Genomic DNA, 14,289 nt, shown 5'->3' on the forward strand with positions numbered 1-14,289 from the left:
TCTGTAATAACAGATTGTAAATGGTCATGAGCTGCTATTTGCATTAGTGAGGTATAAAAATAATAACTTTTTAGCAGCAAAATACCCACAATGACTGTGTTTTCTGGTGGACTGTCATAAGGTATGTCATACTTAGTTTAGAATATGTAAGACTTAGCTGTTAAATATTTATTAGACTTTTATTTGGCAATCCCTTCTGCAAGCAACACCAACCAGTTTGAACCTCATACTTTTCAGAGTTTAGTCTGGTAGATAATTAATTCATGGAGAATCTCTCCTTTAAGATCTGTTTGGAAAAAAGAAAAAAAAACACTAAAATCTAAATGATGTAATTTAAGTTCAAATGTCATAGGTTAAAGCTTTTGTTTCTAGTAAAGATACAATTAATGATCTATAGACCCAAGGAGCACTATCCAAGCAGAAAAAACATCAATGGGGCTGGTTGGAGAGGCCTGGGCAAGGGAAATGAATTATATTGAAGTCTACCACACACTCGTATTTTCATCTGCTTGGAAGGTCTTGGGTGGGACACTAGGATTCTGAGCCTCAGTTTTTCTACTTTAAAAAAATAACCTGAGCCGCGCTCAATGGCTCAGCCTGTAATCCCATGCCTTTGGGAGGCTGAGGTGAGTGGATTGCCTGAGCCCGTGGGTTTCAGACCCGCCTGGGCAGGCGAGACCTCATCTCTACAATAAAATCAAAATTAGCCGGGCTTGGTAGCACGCGCCTGTAATTCTGGCTACTCGAAGGCTGAGGCGGAAGGGTCGCCGGAGCCCAGCAGGTGGAGGCTGCGGTGGCCGGGAGCGGCCACTGCACTCCAGTCTGGGCGACAGAGTGAGACTCCAACTCAAAAATAAATAAATAAATAACCTGGGTTGAGGGGCACATAACATCAATAAGGGTACCTGATCTCAAACCAGGCAAGGTGGGAACCAAAGGGAGGCTCAAACTTCACCTGTACGATGATCACTTCTATACCTAATCCTGAATTGTACCTCACATCTTTAAAATAAAAAATAAAATTAAATAAATAAAAGAAAATGTTACTAAAAATAATAGTAATAATAATAAATAACCTACTTGTTGCTATCTGCCAGCAAGGCTTTGTAGATTCCCAAGTGAAATTGTTAATATATAATTTGAATTTTATAAGTACCCTATCAAAAAGTAGTGCTCATTCATCAGGGGCAACCTAGTCCTGTTGTTTCTGTTACATTTGGTGTTTCAGCTGTTGCGTGATAGGAGTCATCTTCCCCTTTTTAAATTTTAAATCACTCTAAAACATTCTAGTTTACCAGATGGTTTTCTTTACATTGTAAAGTCCATCATTTGCTGTGAATTGGAGTATTTTATCCCCCCCCCCCAAAAAAAACCTATTGAATACAAAATTGGAACTTCTTTCACGGGGTAGGAAGTCAATTTAACATGAAATGAGCTTCGAACCTGGTGCATTTAACTGCAGTGCTGAAGACCCAGAGATTTACTTGAAAATCAGTCAAGTACATTTAGAATTCTTATTACCCAGCAATGGGCAGTTCTGGGTTACACGCATATTAATCAATAGGCACTTCTGGGGATACAGATGTGCAGCTGTTTTCCTACATAAATGTGTGTGTAAAAATGATTTGCATATTCAATTTCTCATAGCAATTCATTGAATCGACCAGTAGTCAGGTACTTTCCTGAAAATCTCAACTGAGAGTTTTCATTTCTTTAGGTTCATAGAAAACAGAAAAAAGAAGAAAGCAGCTTCAAACTATAAAGCAGTTCTTGGTTTCTCCGAAAGGCTCTGTGGGCCTAAATTCCTCAAAAATGTTTGTGCCACACAGAATAATAAAATGATCATGATGCTATGAATATAAATTAAGGAAAAACTAAGCAGATTAGTTAAATAAACTATGAATGAAATATGAATATGAAAATAGAGGTAAAAATGATGGCAAGCAATTCTTGGCTCCAACAGTTTTAGATAGTCTCATTGAACATGGATGGACCAAGAAATTATGTACAGGATTTCAATGAAGACCACTTATAGTGTACCATAAGATGCACCATATCACATTCAAAAGCTGTAACATTGAATAAGTCATCTGAAGGATGATAACTAATGAATTCTGAATCCACTCTTTGTTTGTTTTAGGCTCTTAAAATCAGTCTCATACTCTAGCAGTACTTGTGTAGATACATGTAGTGTGTGTGTGTGTGTGTGTGTGTGTGTGTGTGTGTGTGTGTGTGTGCACTTAATGACCAATAAGATCATTGGTTATTTTTTCTCAGAAGTGAAAAACAACAAACTTGGGGGGACGAGCCAGATTCTTGTCAATCAAAGCATCTGCTCCACTGTTTGATCTTGATAAATCTTAGTGTTTTGGTTGTACAGTGACACATTTAGATACTGAAGATATAAATATATTACTGAGATTCTGCTCTTGAGTATATCACATGAAATCAATGAAAAAAAACTCTTCTGCCTTTTAAGAATATTGTCTTATCTCTTTCTTCATCAAAAAATTTACAAATAATTGAGAAAAAAATCTAACTTAAAAAGACATTCTGGAAAAAGTAAAATTAGAAATGAAAACAGATGAGAGGTTATCAGGGCCTGGGGATGAGAAAGAGGAGTTGAAATCAAAAGGACACAGGAAAGTTTTTAGGGTGATAGAAATGTTCTATCTCATGATTACAATAATAGCTACGTAATACTACAATTATACTTCAAGAAACCTAACTTGGAAAATTCACATAAGCACTTTGCCATGTGAATTAATCAGAATTATTTAATGTGGAAGTCAACTGGTATATTTCTTCCCCCACTGAACATGCATTCTCTCAGTGGTCATGATTTAATTATGTTGACAATTGTCATGATAGCCATCAATGCTGAATCAAGATCAAGAGGCACATTGTTAGCCGGGCTCGGTGGCTCAGCCTGTAATCCCGCGCCTTTGGGAGGCTGAGGGGAGTGGATTGCCTGAGCCCGCGGGTTCGAGACCCGCCTGGGCAGCGAGACCTCATCTCTACAATAAATCAAAAAAAAAAATCAGCCGGGCGTGGTAGCGCATGCCTGTAATTCCAGCTACTGGGAAGGCTGAGGCGGAAGGATCGCCGGAGCCCAGCAGGTCGAGGCTCGGTGGCCGGAGCAGCCACTGCACTCCAGTCTGGGCGACAGAGTGAGACTCCAACTCAAAAAAAAAAAAAAAAAAGAGGCACATTGTTGAATGTCAGCTCTTCCCTGTGAATGAAGCAGTGTGCAGCTTGGCACTCAGGAGTTAGATCTTTTGTTCCCAGAGAGATGCCCCTTCTGGCTCTTACATCACTGCTGTTCCACTAGAGCTGACAAAGGATACCTTTTTCAGTCTACATCTGGCAAACAAATTAAGCATTGGCTAAATGACAAGTATCTTATATGGTCTGGGTGACAGATGAAAGCAGAGCAAAAGTTATTGTATTTTTTGTCTAGTAATCCCACTACCAGGTGTCTACCCAAAGGAAAAGAAATCATTATCTCAAAAAGATACCTGCACTCATATGTTTATCACAGCATTATTCACAATAGCAAAGACATGAAGTCAACCTAAGTGTCCATTGATGGATGATTAAATATAGAAAATGTGGTGTGTACACACACACACACACACACACACACACACACACACCATAAAAATAATGAAATCATGTATTTTGTAGCAACATAGATGGAACTGAAGGCCATTATCTAAAGTGAAACAACTCAGACAGAAAAAGATAAACATTGCATGTTCTCACTTATAAGTGGGAGCTAAACAATGTGGACACATGGACACAGAGTGTGGAATGACAGACAGTGGAGACTCGGAAGAGGTGGGAGGGTGGATGATGACAAATTACTTAATGGGTATAATGTATGTTATTCCAGTGATGGATACACTAAAAGTCCTGACTTTACCATTATGCAATATATCCATGTAACAAATTATACTTGTACACTATACATTTATACAAATAAAATAAATAGGTAAATATTTTTGAAAGTCATTGTGCATGCCTCCATTACATGCACATATGTGCATGGAGGAAATTTATAGTTTTCATTTTAATGGGATCATCCAATTAGCATACACACGTGAGTATGAGCAGGTGCTCATTACTGGGATTAATTATGCTATTGTCTAATACTGTCATAAGGGAATCCACCAAGTTTTTTTTCTCCTTTCTTGCCCATGTGTTATGTGTCATTAGTGTTGCATTTACAAGCATTTGGATAGAGTATGGTATTGACTAATTCATCAGTGAGAAAGGCAACATATATGAAGGCATATTCTAAAAGTTTCATGACAGGACAACATGGTGAAAGAATAATAGATTATCTCTATACTTCATGATATACTCTTTCAAACAAATGCCCAAGGTAAATCCTCATATTGAAGATTCACTTGTCCCTACATAATCAGGTCCAAATTCTACATTCATCCCAGAGCTATTTATTACATCCACAGGGTGATTCTGAAATAGCATTTATATAGCTGTTGCACTGACACTTCAAAGCATCAATGAGCTACTCACCAGTCATCGAACCATTTTTATAAATTGTGATTAAAACATAATATAATTGCAACAAATAAAATTGGGAAACTAATAAATGTAAATGATAACAAGTAAATGATGTGAAAACACATTAGTGAAATGATCTGCACCCTGTTAACTAAAGGTTAGCTGAAATGAACTGATCAGCCTTCTGCAGCCCAGATCTCATAATGCACGTACAGTGAGATTCAGTAACAGTTCTGTAGCATTCATTTCCTATATTTCAACATTGGCATTCGTATGTAAGCACAATACATTTTATTTTTATTTGTATTAGTTGTGCTATTATTTTACTTCTGAAATAATTAAACCTCTGATAGGGCCCTCAATAAACCATCTGAATCCCCACATGTTGCATTTGGACAACTTTCACTCCAAGGAACTTATGTCCTTTTTTCTTCACAGTTAAGGAAACTAGATCCAGTTAATTAGCCAAGTTATTTCCCCAAGTTCACACAGCTAATTAATTGCAACTGGCAGCAGATCCAGCATCCTTATCTCCTGACTATCAGGGCAGTCATCACATCCCAAGCCTGCAGTCCCTTGATTGAGTCTTGCTGTCTATCTAAATCAGTGGTTTTCAAATATTAGCAAATACCAGCATCCACCTAGAAGGCTTGGTAAAACACAGAGTACTGGGCATCACCCCAGAGTTTCTGGTTCAGTAGTTCTGAGAAAGGACTAAAAATGTGCATTTCTAACAAATTCCCAGGTAGTTCCTGATGCTCCTGGCCCAGGAACTACATTTTGAGAACCACTGACATCTTGCTCTTCCCTGATAGTCATAGAAATCACTTAGCCCCATTAAAAAGTAGGCAAAAGACATCAATAGACATGTCTCAAAAGAAGACATATGGGCAGCCTACAGATACATGAAAAAGTGCTCAGACTCACTAATCATTAGAGAAATGCAAATTAAAACCACATTGAGATACCATCTAACCCCAATAAGAATGGCCATCATTAATAACTCAAAAAACAACAGATGGTGGAGAGGATGTGGAGAAAATGGAACGCTTCTCTACACTACTGATGGGAATGCAAACTAGTTCAGCCTCTATGGAAAAATGTGGCGATTTCTAAAAGAACTAGAAATTGACCTTCCATATGAACCAGCAATCCTCCTACTGGGAATATATACCCAGAGCAACTCAAATCATTCTACAAAAAAAATACCTGCACATGTATGTTTATTGAAGCACTATTCACAATAGCAAAAACATGGAACCAACCATGCTGAAACTGAATTTTTAAAATGTGACTGAATTTTAAAAATTCATTTTAAAAATGTGACTGAATTTTTTAAATGTGGTACATATACAAGATGGAATATTACACAGTCATAAAGGAGGACAAACAGCAACCTGGATGGATTTGGAGTCTATAATACTCAGTGACCTGTCAGAGAAACAAAGAACTGGGTACCACAAGTTCTCACTCATAAGCAGACCCTGAACATTTACCATAATACCATAAGAAAGGGATTGGCGGTTTCGCCCGCGCTCCAGGCCAGGTGGCCCCTGTGGGGTGTGAGCCGCGGGACTGCTCCTCCCTCGGGCTCTCTCAGCTGTGATTGAGCTTCGGTTACAGAGAGTGGGAGCAGAGCGTGACCAGGTCTGAGAATAGCAAAGCAACTTATTCCTTTCAGGGCATTCACACTGATGTCCTATTTTCAAACTGTTTGAAGACTGCCTCATTCTGCCTCCAGTACCAGCATCTTTTCTCTTCTGTGATCAGTGTAATTTACAGGAGCTTTTTAAGTAACAAACAAAATGAGCCAAAGACGTGGAAAATATGACTTTTATATTGGTCTTGGATTAGCTCTGAGCTCCAACATTTTCATTGGAGGAAGTTTCATTCTGGAAAAAAAAAAAAGGCCTTTTGCAACTTGCCAGAAAAGGCTCTATGAGAGCAGGGTCAAGGGGCCATGCGTATCTTAAAGAATGGTTGTGGCCGGGATCGGTGGCTCAGCCTGTAATCCCGCGTCTTTGGGAGGCTGAGGTGAGTGGATTGCCTGAGCCCGTGGGTTCGAGACCCGCCTGGGCAGCGAGACCTCATCTCTACAATAAATTAAAAAATCAGCCGGGCGTGGTAGCGCATGCCTGTAACTCTGGCTACTTGGAAGGCTGAGGTGGAAGGATCGCCGGAGCCCAGCAGGTCGAGGCTGCTGTGGCTGGGAGCGGCCACTGCACTCCAGTCTGGGTGACAGAGTGAGACTCCAACTCAAAAAAAAAAGAATGGTTGTGGTGGGCTGGACAGCTGTCAATGGCAGCTGGGGAGGTGGCCAACTTTGCTGCATACATGTTTGCACCAGCCACGCTAGTGACTACACTAGGAGCTCTCAGCGTCCTAGTAAGTGCCATTCTTTCTTCATACTTTCTGAATGAAAGACTTAACCTTCATGGGAAAATTGGGTGTTTGCTAAGTATTCTAGGATCTACAGTTATAGTCATTCATGCTCCAAAAGAAGAGGAGATTGAGACCATAAATGAAATGTCTCACAAGTTAGGTGATCCAGGTTTTGTGGTCTTTGCAACACTTGGGTCATTGTGGCCTTGATATTAATCTTCGTGGTGGGTCCTCACCACGGGCAGACAAACATTCCTGTGTATATAACAATCTGCTCTGTCATTGGCGCATTCTCAGTCTCCTGTGTTAAGGGCCTGGGCATTGCCATCAAAGAGCTGTTTGCTGGAAAGCCTGTACTGCGGCACCCCCTGGCCTGGATTCTGCTGCTGAGCCTCATCATCTGTGTGAGCACACAGATTAATTACCTGAACAGGCCCCTGGATATATTCAACATGTCCATTGTGACTCCAATATGTTATGTGTTCTTTACAACATCAGTTTTAACTTGTTCGGCTATTCTTTTTAAGGAGTGGCAAGATATGCCTTTGATGATGTCATTGGCACTTTAAGTGGCTTCTTTACAATCGTTGTGGGGATATTCTTGTTGCATGCCTTTAAAGACGTCAGCTTTAGTCTAGCAAGTCTGCCTGTGTATTTTCAAAAAGACAAAAAAGCAATGAATGGCAATCTCTCTAATATGTATGAAGTTCTTAATAATAATGAAGAAAGCTTGACTTGTGGGATTGAACAGCACACTGGTGAAAATATCTCCTGAAGAAATGGAAATCTCTCAGCTTTTTAAGAAAAACGTAATTAAAAGGTTAATCTATAACCTGATCTAAAGTGAATTTGAATATTAGAATGTGTCTGAAAAGACATTGCCCTCAAATAATGTTCTTTAAAAGACAATCTTTTTTAAAGATTCCACTAATTTGGACCAAGAAATTACTTTTCTTATACTTAAACAATGGTAGCTTACTAAAACAACCTCAGTATAATACTGATTTCTATTAACATTGTATTACTGTAGAGGTATTTTACATTTTTGATTCCGTCTCCAAAATCTAAATACACTAATAACAGTTTAAGTCTGTAAAAATGCTTTATTTTTTCATTGGTGATAAAAGTCTGAAGTATACATTTGTCATCCCTATGCCAGCAGTCTCTGATCGTGTAAGGCTTCTTGATTTTTTTTTTTTTTTTTTGAGTTGGTGTCTCACTCTGTCGCCCAGACTGGAGTGCAGTGGCCGCTCCTGGCCACCGCAGCCTCTACCTGCTGGGCTCCGGCGATCCTTCCGCCTCAACCTTTCGAGTAGCCAGAATTACAGGCATGCGCTACCACGCCCGGCTGATTTTTTGATTTATTGCAGAGATGAGGTCTCGCTGCCCAGGTGGGTCTCGAACCCGCGGGCTCAGGCAATCCACTCACCTCAGCCTCCCAAAGGCGTGGGATTACAGGCTGAGCCACTGAGCCCGGCCTTGATTTTAAAAAAAACAAAATTATCCAAATATGTTATCCTGTGATTTACCTTACCTATAAAAATTACTCGTGTTTGATGAATGAGTTTAATTTTGAAATGTTAAAGAAGAAATGAAGTTACTGAATGAAAGAAACTCTTAAAAAGAAAAAAAAAAAAAGATACAGAATCATCCCAAGGAAATATTTCTCAGGTTGTGACTTGTCACCATGAACCCGGTTTCCTGTGTGCATTTGATGGCCTACTTAGCACCTTATTGAGCCATTGCATCCTATCTGTCACGTTGGGCTCTGCTTAACAAACTGGCTGGGTTTTTTCTTTAGTTTCTCTAAGTCCCACGATGTCTGGAACTTTGATTACCACTTGACATCGCTCTTGTGCTTTTCAGCATGCTTTCATAATGAGTTATATTGCTATTTAGACTTTTAACAGTGCTGGGAAATAAAATCAGAAGACTAGGGTTTCTTAAATTTAGCTCATGCTATAATAAAAAGACAAGTTGAAATGAAAAAAAAAGAAAGAAAGAAAATGAAAGGGATTGGCAGTAGCAGGATACTGCCAGGGGCATGGGGCACATAATATCAATAAGGGTACCTGATCTCAAACTAGGCAAAACAGGGACCAAAGAGAGGCCCAAACTTTACCTGTCTGATAACTACTTGCATACCTAATCCCGAATTGTATCCCACATCTTTAAAATAACAACAACAAAAAAAGAAATACAAATCTTGTTAAAATGAAGATTCTGCTGTTAGTTCTAATGAATTCCTACAAGATGCCAGTGCTGCTTGTCCTTGGGCCAGGCTTTGAGGAAACCTACAAAACATACTCAGCCATCAAGCAAACACCAGAAAGCAAAACTAGAAATATGCCATTTGGGCCAGAAAATTATAGATTTTTTAAAAATATAACATCACTTCCAAGAGGATGTGCTTGGATACACATGAAGTGATCCCCGTCAATTTTAGGAGGCAGAGCATGTCATTCATTTCCGGTTCTTCTAGGTCATCATAAACACCACTTCCAAAGGGTCTCTAAGGCTCAATGATTGGGTGACTTTCTTACTTTATCTCCTTTCATTTGACTATGGTAGCAATTTACATGTTTCCCAGGGGCATGTAGCCCAAATGCTTGTGTAAAAGAAGTGTGTGGAAGATGCTAAGCTGTTTGATATTGACCAGGTACTAAGCTGCCTGTCTTGTGACCAAGGATCACACTTGTCTCATTATACTACTGTGAGGTATTTTCAGAACATGGACTGTTTCCCATTCTACCTGGCTTCTTTCTGCCCCTTCCCTCAGGAAGCAGCAGGCTGGCCAAGGTTGGTCTCTGAAGGGTACGCATATTCCCAGTAATGAGTCATGGGATGCAGGTGACCAAGCAAAGCCGAAAGCAATGTAGTCCTCACTCTTAATCAATGTAATTGCAAACATCACATAGGAATTGAATGATTAGCTTGACTGTTTTAATTATAAAAGTGCTGGCTGTGCTGCCCCGAGGTGTAGATTCTTCACTATCTGCTACCATCAGTGCTTCCCATAAGTTTTAATAAATCAATGTTTTTTCCTGCTGAACCTCTGGGTGACTTCTCTGGAACAGGTAAACATTACATGCGAATTCTCTCAGATTTGGGGTTACTGCATTACAACTACCTTTTAAACTTGGCATCCATAACAAAACAAGCAAGCAAACCAGATGTGCGGGACCTATGTGCTTCCAGTTTCTGATCCAGACTTAGAATTAAAAGTCCTTCGTGTCCTTTTTATCCTGTGATTCAATTGTACAGACCTTTCTGCCTTTCCTCTCGCATACTCTTCACTAGTTGCAATTTTGACGTTGGTTTAGAAGCATCTCTTCTGCCTTTGCACAAAGAAATGAGACTTCTGCCTCTTGCAAGTTAAACATGAATAAACAGTTTTTGCCTTAGCATACTCTTTCTTATTCATTTATTTATGCTTTCAGCGATATTAAGCGTCATTCATCTAGCGATGCTTTGTGTCATTTGACCAGCAACATTATGCATCATTCTTACAGAAACATTTGCTCAGTGTCATGCCCTGTACTAGACACTGAGGATTTATTGGAGTATGATCCTGCCTTCATAGAGATTTACGTTGTCCTAGAGGGTACATGAAGGGAGAGAAGGGGCCTAGGCTTGTAAACAGTATCAATTCATCTCCCAATGTACTATCTTACAGAAAGTACAGCAAGATCACATGGAATAGAAACCTAACATAGTCTGGGTCAGGAAAAGCTTAAAGAAATGACCTGCAAGCTGCTTTATCTGGCAGGTGACAGGGAGTCAGCGAAGGGTTTCAACCAATGTGGGTGACCCGTTGTGATTTGCATTTTAGAAAGATCACTTTGGTTGCTGTGTGAACAGACTAGAGAGACAGAGAGAGAGAGAGAAGGAAATTCAGATAAGAGATGATAGCGGCCTCTAAGAGTGTGAGGGTAGAAAGAAAGAGACATATTCAGGCCACAGTCAGAAGGCTGAATCAATGGAATTGGTTGTGATGGTGTAGAATAAACCTTGGGGATAATAAGAGGTTCCACGTGTGAGATGCTGCATCTCCATGCAGGACAGAGTTGGTCTGTTGCAGATGAGGAGATTGATGCACTATGCACAAACTCCAAAGAATTAATGAATAAATGGTGGAATCCAAGTCATACTGTTCCTAAAGTCATTATCCTGATCAGAGATCCTGATCAAATGAATTGGGTATCAATTGTCAAATGAATTGGGTATTCCCTTGCTCAGAGAGCAGACTGCCCAAATTTGAATTCAAGTTCTACCACATGCTAGTGGTGTGACACTAAGCAAATTATTTTATCACTTGGATCTATATATTTCTCATGTATCAAATGAAGATAACAACACCACTAAATTCCGATATTTGCTTAGCACTATTCCTGGCTCACGTAAGCACTGAGGAAAGGTGAGCTACTGCCATCACTCTGTGCTCTATCAGACACTTTTTCCAGTCTTCTAGAGTGGAAGGTATGAGGTCGTGAAGGACCCAGCTTCTTAAAATGCATGGAGCATGAACAACATGCATCAAAGGCCCTTGACTCACAATGTTTTTGCCCCTTTCTTAAGGGTTCGCCTGTCCGTCCTCATCTACCAGATCTCTAAAGGAGGAGTCCTCCAGGAATCAAACCTTGGGTCTCTTCTCTTTTCCATTTACACCCTGTGTCTTTGTGTTTGCACCCATTGTCATGACTTTGAATGCAACCGATATTGCGATGACTCTCACATTTCACTCTCTCGTTCTCTGCCTATAGCCCTGGATATTCTGCCTTCTGACATCTCTATGTGAATACCTTATAGTCCAAAATCACACTCCCGACTTTCTTCCCAAAGTCCACTCTTCCTGTAGCCTACTTCTTTTCAGCTAATGGAAATTCCTTTCTTCTATTTGCTTGGGCACCAAACAATGCTGTTATTCTTGCCTTCTTTTTCTTACACACTACATCTGATTCATAGTACATCTAATTCATCAGCTATACCTTCTCTCCCTTTCACTAACTGCTCTACCCCGCGGGCCTCATTGCCAGTCAAGGAATTTGTCAGCATGGTCCCATTTCAGGGTCTTTGTACTTGCAGTGATTTCTGCCAGGAAGGCCTTCCAGAGAGTCACAGAGCCAGCTCCCTCACTTTCTGCAGTTTTACCCTGCTTATCTCTTGAGGCCACTATTTCCAGGTCTCTCTACCTAAATGTGAGCTATACCCAATGTTTCTTCTCCTACTTTCTTTTTTAAAGTTTAGCTTTTATCACAGTCTAACTTAACGAACACACACCAACCACCACTCACACATATACCTTGTTCATTCCCCTACTAGAAGCAAGCTGCATGGCACTGGGGCTTTTCTCTGTTTGGTTCACTGCTGTGTCCTCAGGACCTACAACAGTACTTTATAAATGGAAGTGCCTCAATAAATGTTTGTTGAGTAATTGAACTAGTACAAGTTTTCCACTCTTTCTGAGTTTATTCCTGTTTTGTATCAGATGTCCATTTGTCTAATTCTGTATCTCAACCCATTTTATTTTAGAGCTTCAAGAAAACAAGGCGTGTCCTGTCGTTTAGTGACTGGCTCACTTTCTGTCCTGGGCACAGTCTATGCACTCTTGATTTTATACAAATTCCAAGCAGTTGTCTCTAAATAAGTATCTCATTGTGGTTTGAATCTGCATTTCCCTAATGACTAATAATATTAAGCACCTTTTCATGTGCTTATTTAACATATCTTTAACAGTAAAGCGTCTGTTCAAATCCTTTGGCCATTTTAAAAATTGGGTTGTGGCTTTGTAGACACCGCCGCCTTGAGCCTTTTCCCTTCAGCCATGGTCAACCCCACCGTGTACTTCGACATCGCCATCGACGGCGAGCCCTTGGGCCGCGTCACCTTCGAGCTGTTTGCAGACAAAGTTCCAAAGACAGCAGAAAACTTTCGTGCTCTGAGCACTGGAAAGGATTCGGTTAAAAGGTTCCTGCTTTCACAGAATTATTCCAGAGTTTATGTGCCAGGGTGGTGACTTTACACGCCATAATGGCACTGGCGGCAAGTCCATTTATGGGGAGAAATTTGATGATGAGAACTTGATCTTGAAGCATACAGGTCCTGGCATCTTGTCCATGGCAAATGCTGGACCCAACACAAACGATTCCCAGTTTTTCATCTGCACTACTAAGACTGAGTGGTTGGATGGCAAGCATGTGGTTTTTGGCAAGGTGAAAGAGGGCATGAATGTTGTACAAGCCATGGAGGGCTTTGGGTCCAAGAATGGCAAGACCAGCAAGAAGATCACCATTGCTGACTGTGGACAACTCTAATAAATTTGACTTGTTTTATCTTAAATTACCAGATCATTCCTTCTGTAGCTCAGGAGAGCACCTCCTCCATCCCGTTTGCTCGCAGTATCCCTATAATCTTTGTGCTCTCCCTACGATTCTTTGGGTTCCATATTTTCCTTATTCCCTTCCACGTCTAGTTGGATTGCAGAGAAATAAAAACTAAATAACAACAACAACAACAAAAAAATTGGGTTGTTTTCCTGTTGTTGAGTTTTAAAAGTTGTTTTTATATTCTGGATATAAGTCCTTTACTAGATATATGATTTGCAAATATTTTGTCACAGACTATGGCTTGTCTTCACACTGTCTTAACAATGTCTTACTCAGAGGAGAAGTTTTTATTTTAGCAAAATTCAAAGAAATGCCTTTGCAATTTCATCAAAAAGTAATTGAGCATAACTGTATGGGTGTATTTCTGGACTCTATTCTGCGTCATTGATTTGTGTTGTTGGAAATATTAATTAGACTTTAAAAGTTGAAATTCGTATCTTTTGTTTACTAACTCAGAATCTTATATTTTACAAAATAAATGAAATTCCTTCATTCCAAGGTAATCCGCAAAGATAAATGACTGCATTAATGGAGCATGGAAATTTGACCCAAGATTTAGATAAAACCTCAGTAAATGTATTCTATAATAACATTGGTGCTATAAAATTTTATCACATTTCCCAAAGCATTTCTCACAGAATCTCTATGAAGTTCATTACCAAAAAACAAACAAACAAGCAAGCAAATTTTCATCATCAAAGCTGTTCCAGAAACCCTATCTACTCCTGAATGTCTTCCTGGTAATTATTGCAGGCTCTGTGTAGTTCTGCATTGAAGAGCCTTTTTTAGTCCACAATGTTCCAAACATATTACCTTTGTCTCTTATCAGTTCCTACTGACATTTTTAAAAAGACTACTTTTAATCTTTTTTCCACGTTTGTGGTTTTTCATTCTCTCCAGTGGAGAATCTCTAACATATTTTTATATCCTTCTTTTAAAATAACTTAAGCATTTTTTTATCTGCTTCTCTTTCACTGATTATTAATTGAAT

At 39.6% G+C, this 14,289-nt stretch overlaps 2 pseudogenes across 1 annotated transcript; both read left to right on the top strand.

The window, feature by feature from the left end:
• The first annotated feature begins 6,115 nt into the window (after positions 1–6,115).
• LOC103275480 lies at positions 6,116–7,714 on the top strand (annotated as a pseudogene). Its single transcript, XR_002481262.1, has 2 exons — positions 6,116–6,500; positions 6,795–7,714. The product of XR_002481262.1 is annotated as a magnesium transporter NIPA2-like (transcript).
• Positions 7,715–12,702: 4,988 nt separating this feature from the next.
• On the top strand, positions 12,703–13,411 carry LOC110594478 (annotated as a pseudogene).
• Positions 13,412–14,289: the final 878 nt, after the last annotated feature.

Source organism: Carlito syrichta, unplaced genomic scaffold, assembly GCF_000164805.1.
Source record: "Carlito syrichta isolate Samal-C Ts95f unplaced genomic scaffold, Tarsius_syrichta-2.0.1 Scaffold315490, whole genome shotgun sequence".
Lineage (NCBI taxonomy): Eukaryota > Metazoa > Chordata > Mammalia > Primates > Tarsiidae > Carlito > Carlito syrichta.